At 37.5% G+C, this 13,425-nt stretch overlaps 1 pseudogene; it reads left to right on the top strand.

Moving 5' to 3' along the window:
- Positions 1-11,450: 11,450 nt before the first annotated feature.
- LOC118012367 lies at positions 11,451-12,400 on the top strand (annotated as a pseudogene).
- Positions 12,401-13,425: the final 1,025 nt, after the last annotated feature.

The raw sequence follows: 13,425 nt of genomic DNA, 5'->3' as shown, positions 1-13,425 counted from the left end.
AAAGAAAGAAAGAAAGAAAGAAAGAATAAGAAAATGGGTCTTCTTCCTCTGGAGCAGACCACTACTCCTGCCAGTTAGGTAAACCAAATGCCCTAGGAGGTCTTAAGACATTTTTTAAAAAGAAAATGTTTTGTGAATACAAAGGAAATCTGGACCAAAAAAAGCCTAATGAAGTGAAAATGTAAAATTTAAGAAGACAGCTATTTCTTGCTTAATGACTTATTTATGTGCTGATTGAGCTGACACCCCTTTACACTTAGAGATTGGGATGTGTCCAGGTTCCTTTGTGAAGAAAGAATTCCACCAAATTTTCCCTGAGAGGCTAGAGAAGAATTAAGGCTGAACATTGTATGTGATGGATTTCAGAAGTGGCTCAATTTAGCTAAGTTAAGGTTGAAAGAGTGAGAAAACCAATACGATCCCAAAGGCAAAATTCTTTCTTCTGTAAAAACTAATCTTTTGCCAAAAATGCTTGCTTTAAAGCACAAAAAGAACTCTGTTAGAGTTGTGATTTTAAAACGATTGCTATCATTCTTGCCCAGAGGGTGAATTAACCTGAAACTCATCAGCCATGCAGTAAAATTACATCTGTTACTAAAATGCATTTTTTTCTTCATAGTAGTACTGATATATAGTCTATAAGCAACCTCTAGGTTTCATAATAATTAAGCTATGTTTATGGTTAAAACAATGTAAAACAATAAACACTTACCAAGTACGTAGGTTGTATATAGAAAGATACTCGGTATTCTGAAAATGCTGTAAGTGGATAACTATGCAGACTCCGCCTTGAAACATAAAATAAATGCTGAAAATATTCATGAGAGTAAAGATTGGGGAAACTAATATTTTCTTTCAATATTTAGTTGTCTTTTTTTAGTAAGGATTAGAAGGGCATAAAGGATCAACTTTGATTTAATGAAGTCATCAATAAAAAAGTAAATAAACACTTCGGAATGTGTATAACAGCTGCATATTTAAAATCAAGCATAGACTGGACAGCATCTATGGAGACAAAAGAGGAGACCAATTATGGTCTGTTTTTCCTTCTCTGTAGCCCACTCCATGTCCAACAGAGTCATTTTGAGAACTCTATTAAACTATTCAGGTGTGAAAACAGAAGCTAGTGTATTTGTGTTCCAAAATAAAAGACTTTTGAACACTGGAGTCATCTCTAGCCCTTAAAGAAAAGTACTAAATAGTCTTAGGAGGAACAAAGGAAAACGTGAGCTGCAAACATATCCTTGAAGACAAAGGACCCTAGAGCTGCTGAGTTCTCATACAGGACCAATACTTTGGGATAAAACTCAGCCAAGAGTAATTTACATGGAAGTATGGGAGATACTCTGGGAAATGAAATCACTCTATGCTTAAAAGATATGGAATGAAAGAACTCCATTTTTAAATGCTATGATAAGAGATACCCTGCATTTATACACACAATTACCTGTTTTCAACAGCAAGATTTGTTGCAATGGAAACATTCTCTTTTTTTAGATTTAAGAGCTCCAACTGGTACTGTAGCCTACATTAAACATAAGTGCCCCTTTCCTTTACAAAACTCTCATTTACTCAAGTCATTGAATTCTAAATAACCTCACTGGGGTACCAGCATTAATCTCCATCATCATATTCATAAATTAACCCTAAAAAGATTACAGTCCTTCAAAGTTGGATTCTCCCTTTCAATTATGTGTTATAGTGCATACTTTTCACTAAACAGAGTGATTAATAATAGAAGCATATAAGGTGATAGTTGTCTGACAGCCAAGGCAGAAGTGCACATGCAGGTGTAGACATTGCTGATGCATTCTGAAGCCCAAAGACGTGACTGGGTTAGTTCCCCGCCCGCCCCCCCCCCCCACCGCCAAATAATCCTACTTTGTTATTGTTTTATAAATGTCTAATTTAGGTTGACATAAATACAAAAAACATTCGTTTTTATTTATGCATCTTGAATACACTTTTATAAATATGTAAAATGAACACATTTTGAGAGTTTAATGAGTTTTATAATTCTATTCCTAGATAAACATACTTTTTGATTAAAAAAAGAAAAATAATTATTTCCTGATTTATTCCAAATTACCTAAAGGGCCCAAAACATAACAGAGCAAATAATGAATGCAAATCAGGAAAGACTCCTCTATATTGCTTTCCTTCAGCTCCAGATTTATTAGAACATGAGTGCATGGAAATAGGGAAAACAAGTAATGGTTTTCTACCCTGGTAGTGCATGCTTTACAAACGCCAAAGAAAGCAACTCAGGGATATGGTCGTGAGGGCTCTCCCTTTGGGTATTGCTGGCACTCCCTGACTTTGAGTGAACCATCACCAGATAATGTGGAGGCAAGAACCTTGACCCACTTCAGAAAACACTTCCCACTGGAATTTTGAAAGGAATAGGGATCCCATCCAGTTCTGAGATCATCAGATTTGATTTTATATCCACCTTCGATCACTGTGACCGTGTGAAGTGGCTTACCTGGAAACACAGCCTGGAGACCCAGTGTGACAGTGTGAGCGCGGTTCCTGTCAGCAATTAGATTGCCTCATGATTCATGATTCATTACGGAATTAGGATGTGGCTTAGTGTAATCACTGGTGTGTGTGTGTGTGTGTGTGTGTGTGTGTGTGTGTGTGTGTGGCTGATGACAGTTACACTGAGGGGAAACAGAAGCCCAGGTAGAAAGTTTAATGAGAACGTTCTCTCCTCTTGTTCCACTTGGAGCTATGGCAAATCTTGTGAGTTCAAAAGGATGTGGGAGCCCTTAGGTATAAGCTCTGTCAAGGTTGGTTGGAACATAAGACATGTTCCTGGAGGGAAAATAGAAATGATCAATAAATCTCTTGTTCTTGATCCAAGGTAATTCAGAATAGCTGTTATTTCTAAACAATTGGATTGATAACTTGAATTTGCCCATTAGCTAAATGAATGTTATTCTTTTTTATTTGGCTTGCCTCTGTTGTATCAAATAAAAAAATACCAGTTGTATAAGGAGCAAATACATTTTCTTTTTTTTTTTTTTAAGATTTTATTTATTTGTTTATAGGACAGAGAGAGACACAGCGAGAGAGGGAACACAAGCAGGGGAAGTGGGAGAGGGAGAAGCAGGCTTCCCGCCGGGCAGGGAGCCCGATGTGGGGCTCGATCCCAGGACCCTGGGATCATGACCTGAGCCAAAGGCAGACGCTTAACGCCTGAGCCACCCAGGCACCCCGGAGCAAATACATTTTCATGACAATGTACCAGGATACCAAATTTGACTAGACAGTACCTACACTTAAAAGTGCTTTAAACCCTAAATTTAAACTCAGATAATATATCTTAGAAAATGCCTTTTTTTCTCTGAATGAAGACAGAACCGATGAATCGTGGACATTGACTCTCTAGTCTAAAATCTATTGTGTACTGGGGCGCCTGGGTGGCTCAGTTGGTTAAGCGACTGCCTTCGGCTCAGGTCATGATCCTGGAGTCCCTGGATCGAGTCCCTGGATCGAGTCCCGCATCGGGCTCCCTGCTCGGCAGGGAGTCTGCTTCTCCCTCTGACCCTCCCCCCTCTCATGTACTCGCTCTCTCTCATTCTCTCTCTCTTTCAAATAAATAAATAAAATCTTTTAAAAAAATAAATAAATAAAATAAAATAAAATCTATTGTTTACTGAAAACTTGTAGCACTAATAAGTTTATATTATGCCTTCTTGATACCTTCCTCATAATCTGGCTAGGGATCTTCCAGGAGCATCCATACTCTGTTGCCATTTATTAACATATTAACATAATACCTTTGTGACCAAGTCGAAGCATACTTCCTTTACTTATCTGCCAGCTCATTTGCTAGCCCCCTTTGCCCCAGTAACAGGCAGTGGGGTGAGAGATTATTGAGTAAGATTCTCCTAAACATTCTAAGGTATTTTAAATAACTACCAACCCCCCACACACACACACACAGGCACACTCACACAGGCTGGATGCAAAGTGGTTTGGCTCCCTTAGAATACTAATGCTTTAAAGATCTTTCCACCTACTTGATTTGTATCCAGAGAAGGAAGGTACACGTGAGTAGGTCTGACAAACCAATCAGTGGGAAATTAAAGTTGGAACCAGTGTCAACGAAGGGATTTGCGATTGGCATAGGGATCGTTTAAAATTCAGTGATGTTGGTGCACCAACAGTACATGAGTCTCCTAGTATTACTTCTATTCATTACTCCTAGGAAATGAGATAAAACTTAGAAACAAAACTTTCTCTAGAAACCTCAGTCATGTAGCAAAATCACAAATATTTGTTAACTTGCAAGGTTGAGGGGGAAAAGCAAGCAATGTAGTTAGACTTACCTGTAATTAAGTAAATTTCATTATTAAGTATCTTCTCAAAAGGAGAATTGTATGAAAAAAAGTTTATAAATCTTTACAGCTCTAACTCAGAAGGCATTTGTTAAATATATGAAGAAATTTCTAAACACCGGGGTCGTATATACACTTCATGCTTCCCCACAACCAAAATCTTTCTCTACTCTGAACAGTAGGACTGGGTTTATTTGCATCTAGCTGGAGTGTTTTTGTTTTTGTTTTTGTTTTCCTGAAGAAAAGAAAAGTCATCATGGTCTGAGAAATGGTGGGCAAAAAGACCTCCTGTTTAGTATTTGTGACATTACCTTCTGAAGAAAGCCCCCTCACTAATGTGGCAGATGCACTCCAGATTATACAATAAGAAACAATGATGCAGTTACAAATGCCACTCTGAGCTCTGAGTAGACACAGTTGTTTTGATGACAGGAACACATTTATTCTCAAAGATATCAGAACATAAATTAAAATATTAGATATTCAAACTGATAGTTGGAAAAACAGGTTATTCCCAGTGTGTCAAGTAGATATATGCCTCTGATAAGTTCATGAAATGCATCTTTTCTTGGTGTTGTCACCAGCAACTCAACAAGACACCTAAAATTTCCGTTTTAAAATGTACTTAACATTGCCTGAAGTACATGAGAGACATTTGGAAATTGCAAAGTTTGACTGTGCTTGGTAGCAGTTTTGGGAATATTCTAACAATAGTCAAGGTGCCTTAAGATCCTGTTTGCTTTCACTAATTTCTTAATTGTAAATTAGAATCTTGCTACCTTTGCTATTTCATTTAGGAAATTATTGCTTAACAGGATGCTAGTCATCTTAAAAAGGTAATATATTTCCAGAATTGCCTTATTTTCTCACTTTTACAGGATTAACTAATACAATAATTTTTTTCCTATTGAATCTATCTTTAAGGAGCTAGGTGACAGTAGAAAGAAAAACATATTTGAAACTGCACCAAATTAGTTGGATTCCCCTGCGGGCACCTGGTACCCATGGACAGGCAGTTCAGCAACTCTGGAGATCCTGGGCCAGTCCCAGTAATGGCAGAGAAGCCTCTGAGCTCTGAGACCTTGTAGCTGTAACTCTAGCCTGCACAAATCCTGGAGCATACAAGATGTGGTTTGCTGCAAAAAATAAGACTGCAGCCAAATCCCAGCCCCTCCACGTGCCTTCCACTCTCATGCAAGGCTAGGTAGACAAAAATCGAGTCTTTTGCTGAATTTCCTAAATCCCAGTGCCTTTTTTGTTTGCTGTTCTGAATTTTCATTTTCATATTTTAGAAATTTATGTACTATAAGATTCACTTTCTGGTTTATGTTTTTATGAGTTCTGGCAAATATAGTCATATAACCACCACCACAATTAAGACATGGAATAGTACCATCATCCTACTCACCAAAAAAATCCATTATGCCACTCCTTTTTAAACTCTCCCCCCATCCTTAACAGAGAACAGAACTACTCAGTCTTTATAATTTTCTCATTTCAGGAATACTATATGAATGGAATCATACAGTATATAGTATTTTGAGTCTCTTCTTTTGTTTAGCATAATGCATTTGAGATTCATCCAAATGCATTATAGATGATATGTATCGATATACATTCTTACATTTATCAATTATTTATTCCTTTTTATTGCTGAGTAGTATTTCATTATATGAATGTGCCACAGTTTATCTATTCCTTAGCTGAGGGACATTGGGTTGTCACCAGATTTGGCCAAATATGGATAATACATTCAGGGATTAGGGGGTTTTTGTTGTTGTTTTGGTTTGTTTTGGGTTTTTTGTTTGTTTGGGGGGGTTGGTGTTTTTGGTGTTGTTTTTTTTTTTGCAAACATGGGTTTTTATTTCATCTGAAATATCTAGAAGTGGAATTGTGGAATTTCTGGATCGTATGCTAAGTATATATTTAACTTTGTAAGAAACAACCAAACTGTTTCCCAGAGTGGCTGTACCATTTTGCATCCCCCAGCAATGCATGAAAGTTCCAGTGGGTCTATATTCTCCTCTGCACTTGGTATTGTCAACTGTTTTGTCTGGTTGTTTGTTTTGTTTAGTGTTTATTTTAGCCATTCCAATAGGCATATAGTGATAGCTCATTGTGGGTTTAATTTTCATTTTCTTAAAGACTAATGAGATTGAGTATTCTTTCATATACTTAGCTGCCATTTGTATATCCTCTTTGGCAAAGTATCCATTCAAATCTTTTTTTCATTTTTTAATTGGGTTGTTGTTGCATTTTGAGAGTTCTTTAGATATTCTTGATACAAGTCATTTCTCAGATGTGTGGTTTGCAGATAGTTTCTCCCAGAGTGTGGCTGGTCTTTTCATTCTTTTAACGGTGTCTTTCTCAGAGCAAAATTTATATATATTGGTAAAGTCCAATTTATTACCTTTTTTTCTTTCATGGATCATGCTATTGGTACTAAACCTAAGAAATTTTTGCCTAACCCAAGGTCACAAAGATTTTATGTTTACTCTAAAAGGTTTATAGTTTTTTTAATATCGGTACCCCCTTTCAATGAGGCCATTAAATACCCTGTGAATTCTGAGTATTGTAAATGGATATAAAAAATTTATCAGAGGAATTGTTAGCTCCATGAAGTCAAACTCTCCATCTCACAGTGACCACTGTGCCTTGCCCTAGCCCCACCCGCGTCAGCAGCCAGGTGTTCAATAAACGCTCATTAAGAACTGATCAATCTTCTCAGAGAAGTGAACTGATTACTTATTTCAGTGTAGTGTAGTACAAGAAGGATAGACTTTGGGGTCAGCTCTGCATTCACATTACAGCTCCACATGACCTGGGGTAGGCATTTTACTTACGTTCTTTGGGCAGGGTTTCCTGACTTAAAGATATGAACTAAGAATGCATGCTGAGGTTTTTTGTGAGGATGAAGTGTGGCACCATGTGAAAGTGTCTTCACAGTGCCTGACGTACATTGGGAACTCTGCGAAGGGTTATTTTCTCCCTTTTTTCCTCTTTCCATCCCATCCTAAATATGCACGTGTTTAACAGCCAGGTGACTCCAGTGCTGAATAACTGAACCCTCTACATGCTGTGAATCAATGTCTTCCGTATCTGCTGTCTGAATATATTCTTTCCTGTGTGCTTGACTTGTCAGCAAAGATGACTAAAATGGTTTTGGGTGGCTGTTTTCAACAGGTTCTCTTCTTAGAACTGCTCTTCTTCTGCACACAGTAGAGGGAAAGAAAGGGGCTAGATTGGGATGGGGAGTATGCACAGGGATAATTCTAGAGTGCAGTATTCATACGGGAGTCCCCTCACATATGTATTGGAATTTGGTGAGACTGTCTTAATCAGAGCTTGGCAATCGATATGCTGACTAATAATTAAAGACAAACTGGAGAAAAATGGTTCTGCTCATGTTTTCCTTTCAGATCATTAGCAATAACTTACCAAATGCAAATTATGCTACATTTTATTAATATCTTAAATTTTTATTGAAGTAAAAGGATATTTCTATTTAAACTGGCTCATTAATGGGAACCAAAAAGAGTTTCTAGTCCTAGACATTAATTGGTACACTGCATAATCATGTTGCTTCATTGACAAGCTGCAAAGTAAACCCCAAATTCCGTAGTTTAGAAGCACAGGCTAGTGAAATATATTGAAATGTTCTTAAATTGGTCAGAAATTTTGAGAAGTGACCTGAAAAGAAAATCATGATGGTATTTTTTTCTAACAATATTGCTATTAATTAAGCACTTGCTCAATTCCAGGCAGTGTCCTTAAGGCTTCCTGTATATTATCTAATTTAATTCTCATAACAACCCTGTGAGGTGGGTGTTATTATTCTCCTTATTTTATGAACAAAGAAATTGCAAGTTTAGGTTAGGTCCACTGCTAGATCACACTACTAATAAATGACTGCCTCAGAATTTGAACTCAAGTCTATGTAACTGGAAAGCCTTGTTTTTAACTGTTACACATTATCACCTTATCCTGCACAGTTTATAACTTGTAGAAATGCTCTTTAAAACATGCAGTCTAAAAAAAAAAAAAAAAAACCATGCGGTCTATATTTTGGAGACCCAGTGAATCAGGAATGTTCCTAACTTTTAGATATGCAGCACAGGGCCCTTTGATTAGGTGCATATGTATTTCAGTTCCCAATTACAAGATTAAAGGTCACTCCAGTTTTACGTTTCCTTATTAATCTCCTAAACATTTTAGCACTTTCAAATGTATAACATACCAAGTATGTTACTCTTCTCCAGCTCTTCTAAACATATGCAGCGATACTGATTAAACTTTATGGATACCTGTCAAGAGGTAATTATCATTTAATAGAGCTGTCCAAATGTTTCCTAATTTCCTAAATGCAGAATTTCCCCAGCTAAAAGAAAACATTCCCTTAACCCCTTAGGCAGGGAAGATCTGGAGTCTCTAAATAACTGTCATCAAAAATTTCTGTGTGCTTCTCAGGAAAAGGAAAATATCTTATTCACCATGGTACAATGCATTATTTGAGGAGAGAAACAGTAAATGTTTATTGTGTTGATGAATGAATGAATGAATGGGTCTATCAGCAAATATTAACCCAAATGTTTTTAGGATTGATTAATTAATTAATTAATCAATCTGTTAGCTCTTAGAGCAATAGTTTTGCATACTTAGCATGAATTCTAGAACTGGATAATTTAGAAGCAACTCTTGATACTATACATATTATAGTCCAAGGTATAAACACAAATATACTATTTTATATATATATATATGTTTGTATATACATATTTTTAAGGGAAGTATTAACATCAAGTTTCCTTTGCCCTAGTTTCCTATGTATTTTTACAATACTAGATTTATAGCTCATGGATATGATTCATGACTGGCATTTTTATTTATTTATTTATTTTTTAAGATTTTATTTATTTATTTGAGACAGAGAGAATGAGAAAGAGAGCACATGAGAGGGGGGAGGGTCAGAGGCAGAAGCAGGCTCCCCGCCGAGCAGGGAGCCCGATGCGGGACTTGATCCAGGGACTCCAGGATCATGACCTGAGCCAAAGGCAGTCGCTTAACCAACTGAGCCACCCAGGCGCCCCATGACTGGCATTTTTAAATGGCTTTCTATAAACTAGATCACCTCTACAAAGAACCTCATAAAAGATGCATAAAATGATAGAAGTCACAAGCAGCAGACATGTTAGGTTTGGGGCCTTCTATAGGCCTAATGATAAGTAAAAGATAAAATGAGAAAGAAATTAACTGTAGCAGAGCAAGACATTGCCTATAAGTAGTGGTCAGACCATAAATTCTACCTTACCTTCCCCAGGCTAATGTTACAAAAGTCAGTGAGCACATAATTCTAGGCTCTTTTAGCAGATTTCTTACTCCACATAGGCTACTCAAGTACTATACTTGTGTTTCTGGACAGAATTCCCAGGGCAGTGGAGCCACATTCAATCACATGTCTTTTGCTCTCTCATCTCTATTTTGCATACTTGTTAGCTGGTTCCTAAGTAAAACAATGTGGGAGCAACCATAACCAAGTCTAGGGGGCTATTCATTCCTGCCCATCTACTAATCCGGAGGATACTTACTCTTCTGAATCTAGATGAGGCCCAGCCCCATGCCTGGACATATTGCTAATGAGTTAATTGAAAGGTTAAACTGATAGCTGGCTATTCTGAGTGCTCAATTTAAAGATCCATGCTTCAGATATTCTAATTGAAATGGTGTACCACTTTTTCGAAGTATTTGAAAGATTACTCTTTATGCCCAAACTTATAGGACCTTTTTCAACCTACTCTTCACTTGTTTATTTGTTGAACCATCATATGGCTGTTAAACAGGTAATGATGTAGTCAGAGAAGGTAATTCCTATTTGGTTCAAGAATGCCATGTTACAATAAACCAACTATGTGACCCAGGATTTTCCAATTCTATAGTAATCATCATTTGAATATTTACTGTTAGCATCAGAATAAATATGGGTTAAAAGACCAAAGCCCCCTACCTTTCTTATAACTTTATCTGGGAAAGCACCTATAACCCATATCAAAATGAGAATATTACTGAAAACATGTAAGATTGAAGAGCCATTTACCCTTTCTGTTGTCATTCTAAGGGTTTTATCTTTCCTTTTTTTAAGATTTTATTTATTTATTGAGAGAGAGAGAGAGCAAGCTCAAGCAGGGGAAGAGGCAGAGGCAGAGGGAAAGAGAGAATCTTAAGCAGGCTCCCCACTGAGTGCGGAGCCCTATGCAGGTCTCAATCCCATGACCCTGAGTTCATACCCTGAGCTGAAATCAAGAATTGGACTCCCAATCAACTGAGCCACCCAGGTGCCCCAGAGTTTTATCTTCCTATACGAACCTGGAGAAACCACTATCCTTTGGATATTGGCTTCTGTAGCTTCTCTGTGTTTATTCTTAAAACTTAAGCTAATGAACTGGGTTTTCTTAATTATATTAATAAACTTACTAAAAATCAAGCTCACTAACAATCAGGAATGCAAATTAAAGTAGCGATAGGATATTATCATTTGCCTCTCAGAGCAAAAGCACTAATTTTTAAATGATAATGTTTAATGCTGATGAGTTTACTTTAGATAATCATTCCCATGCACAATTTGTAGTAATTTAACCTTCTTTAAAAAGCCTGTCTGCCTTTTTACCCAATACTCTGTGTTCTAGAACTGTATAACAAGGAAGATAAATATAGATGCAAACATTTATGAATAAGGAAATTATTTATTCTGTTATTTGAAACAAAAATTTTAAGCTAGTTAAATGTTCGCATTATGAAATTAGATTTTAATGCATATAAAAATGGCATATTTTTATACAGTAAAAGGTGTGTTTACAAAAAAATTATGAAATGCTCATGATGTAATGTTACATAAAAACAGAAACTGTAAGGAGTGTAATTACAATGTATTTTTGAAAGTATATAGACACACACACACTCATGCACACACGCACACATACATATATACACAGACCAAGAAATAGGAAGAGAAACAAAAATTGTATGTGCTTATGCTTATGGGAATCAGACTCTAGGGCAAACCACTCAGAACAGTCATAGTGGGGTTGGGCGGTTTGAACAAGACGAAGATGGAACCGAAGCCAGGCACAGGCCATGGACGCAGTCCCACCGAGAGCTGAAGATGGCAGTGAACGTATATTCAACGTCAGTCACCAGTGATAACCTAAGTCGACATGACTTGCTGGCCTGGATCAATGAGTCTCTGCAGCTGAATCTGACGAAGATCGAACAATTGTGCTCAGGGGCTGCCTACTGTCAGTTTATGGACATGCTGTTCCCTGGCTCCATTGCCTTGAAGAAAGTGAAATTCCAGGCTAAGCTAGAACATGAATACATCCAGAACTTCAAAATACTACAAGCAGGTTTTAAGAGAATGGGTGTTGACAAAATAATTCCTGTGGACAAATTAGTAAAAGGAAAGTTTCAGGACAATTTTGAATTTGTTCAGTGGTTCAAGAAGTTTTTTGATGCAAACTATGATGGAAAAGACTATGACCCTGTAGCTGCCAGACAAGGTCAAGAAACTGCAATGGCTCCCTCCCTTGTTGCTCCAGCTCTGAACAAACCGAAGAAACCTCTCAGCTCTAGCAGTGCAGCTCCACAGAGGCCCACTGCAACACACAGAACTACTGCAACCCCTAAGGCTGGCCCCGAGGCGGGGGGGTGCGAAAGAATCCTGGTGTGGGCAACGGGGATGACGAAGCAGCTGAATTGATGCAGCAGGTCAACGTACTGAAACTTACCATTGAAGACTTGGAGAAAGAAAGAGATTTCTACTTTGGAAAGCTAAGGAACATTGAATTGATTTGCCAAGAGAACAAGGAGGAAAACGACCCGGTATTGCAGAGGATCGTGGACATTCTGTATGCCACAGATGAAGGCTTTGGGATACCTGATGAAGGGGGCCCACAGGAGGAACAAGAAGAGTATTAATGGCCTGAGCCAGCAGAACAACATCCAAATTCTTCACTCCAAATCATGTGCTTAACTGTAAAATACCCCCTTTTGTTATTCTTAGAGGACTCAATGGTTTCTTTTCATGAGCATATAGTACCTCTTCTTAAAATACACTTTGCAGAAGTTTTACCCCTTTTCCCATGAGTTTGAGTTAGGAGCTTTTACCCTGCCTGTAGCAGAGCAGTATTAACACGTAGTTGGGTCAACTAGGGAACAAAAAGGCTGACCATGGGGCTCACCGTGTGGACACTGATAACACTGATTGCTGGAGAACATGTTTTTATGTGATACACTGAGGTGGAGACCTCAGTAGAGACATGTAAAGACTGATTTGAATTTTAAGCCAATGTGAAATCTTGGCAGGGAATGTTTTAATAAATAAATGCCTTAAGAGTATTAAAAAAAAAAAAGTCATAGTGGTTATCCCTGAACTATGTAGATGATTCTCTTTATTTCCTACACTTTTCTGCAATTTCTGGATTTTCTACAGTGAACTTGCAACACATGAATCAGAAAATAATTTTTTTTAATTTTTTGTTAACATATAATGTATTATTTGTTTCAGGAGTACAGGTCTGTGATTCATCAATCTTACACAATTCACAGCGCTCACCATAGTACATACCCTCCCCAATGTCTATCACCCAGCTACCCCATCCCTCCCACCCCCTACCATTCCAGCAACCCTCAGTTTCTTTCCTGAGATTAAGAGTCTCTTATGCTTTGTCTCCCTCTCTGGTTTCATCTTGTTTCATTTTTCCCTCCTTCCCCTATGATCTTCTGTCTTGTTTCTCAAAATCCTCATATCAGTGAGATCATATGATAATTATCTTTCTCTGATTGACTTATTTGGCTTAACAAAGTACCCTCTAGTTTGATCCACATTGTTGCAAATGGCACGATTTCATTTTTTTTTTGATGGCTGCATAATATTCCATTGTATATATATATATACCACATCTTCTTTATCCATTCATCTGTTGACGGACATCTAAGCTCTTTCCATAGTTTGGCTATTGTGGACATTGCTGCTATAAACATTGGGATGCATGTGCCCCTTCGGATCACTACATTTGTATCTTTGGGG

Source organism: Mirounga leonina, unplaced genomic scaffold (assembly GCF_011800145.1).
Source record: "Mirounga leonina isolate KUSES-001 unplaced genomic scaffold, KU_Mleo_1.0 Mir_151, whole genome shotgun sequence".
Lineage (NCBI taxonomy): Eukaryota > Metazoa > Chordata > Mammalia > Carnivora > Phocidae > Mirounga > Mirounga leonina.
This window is presented reverse-complemented; position numbering and strand designations above follow the sequence as displayed.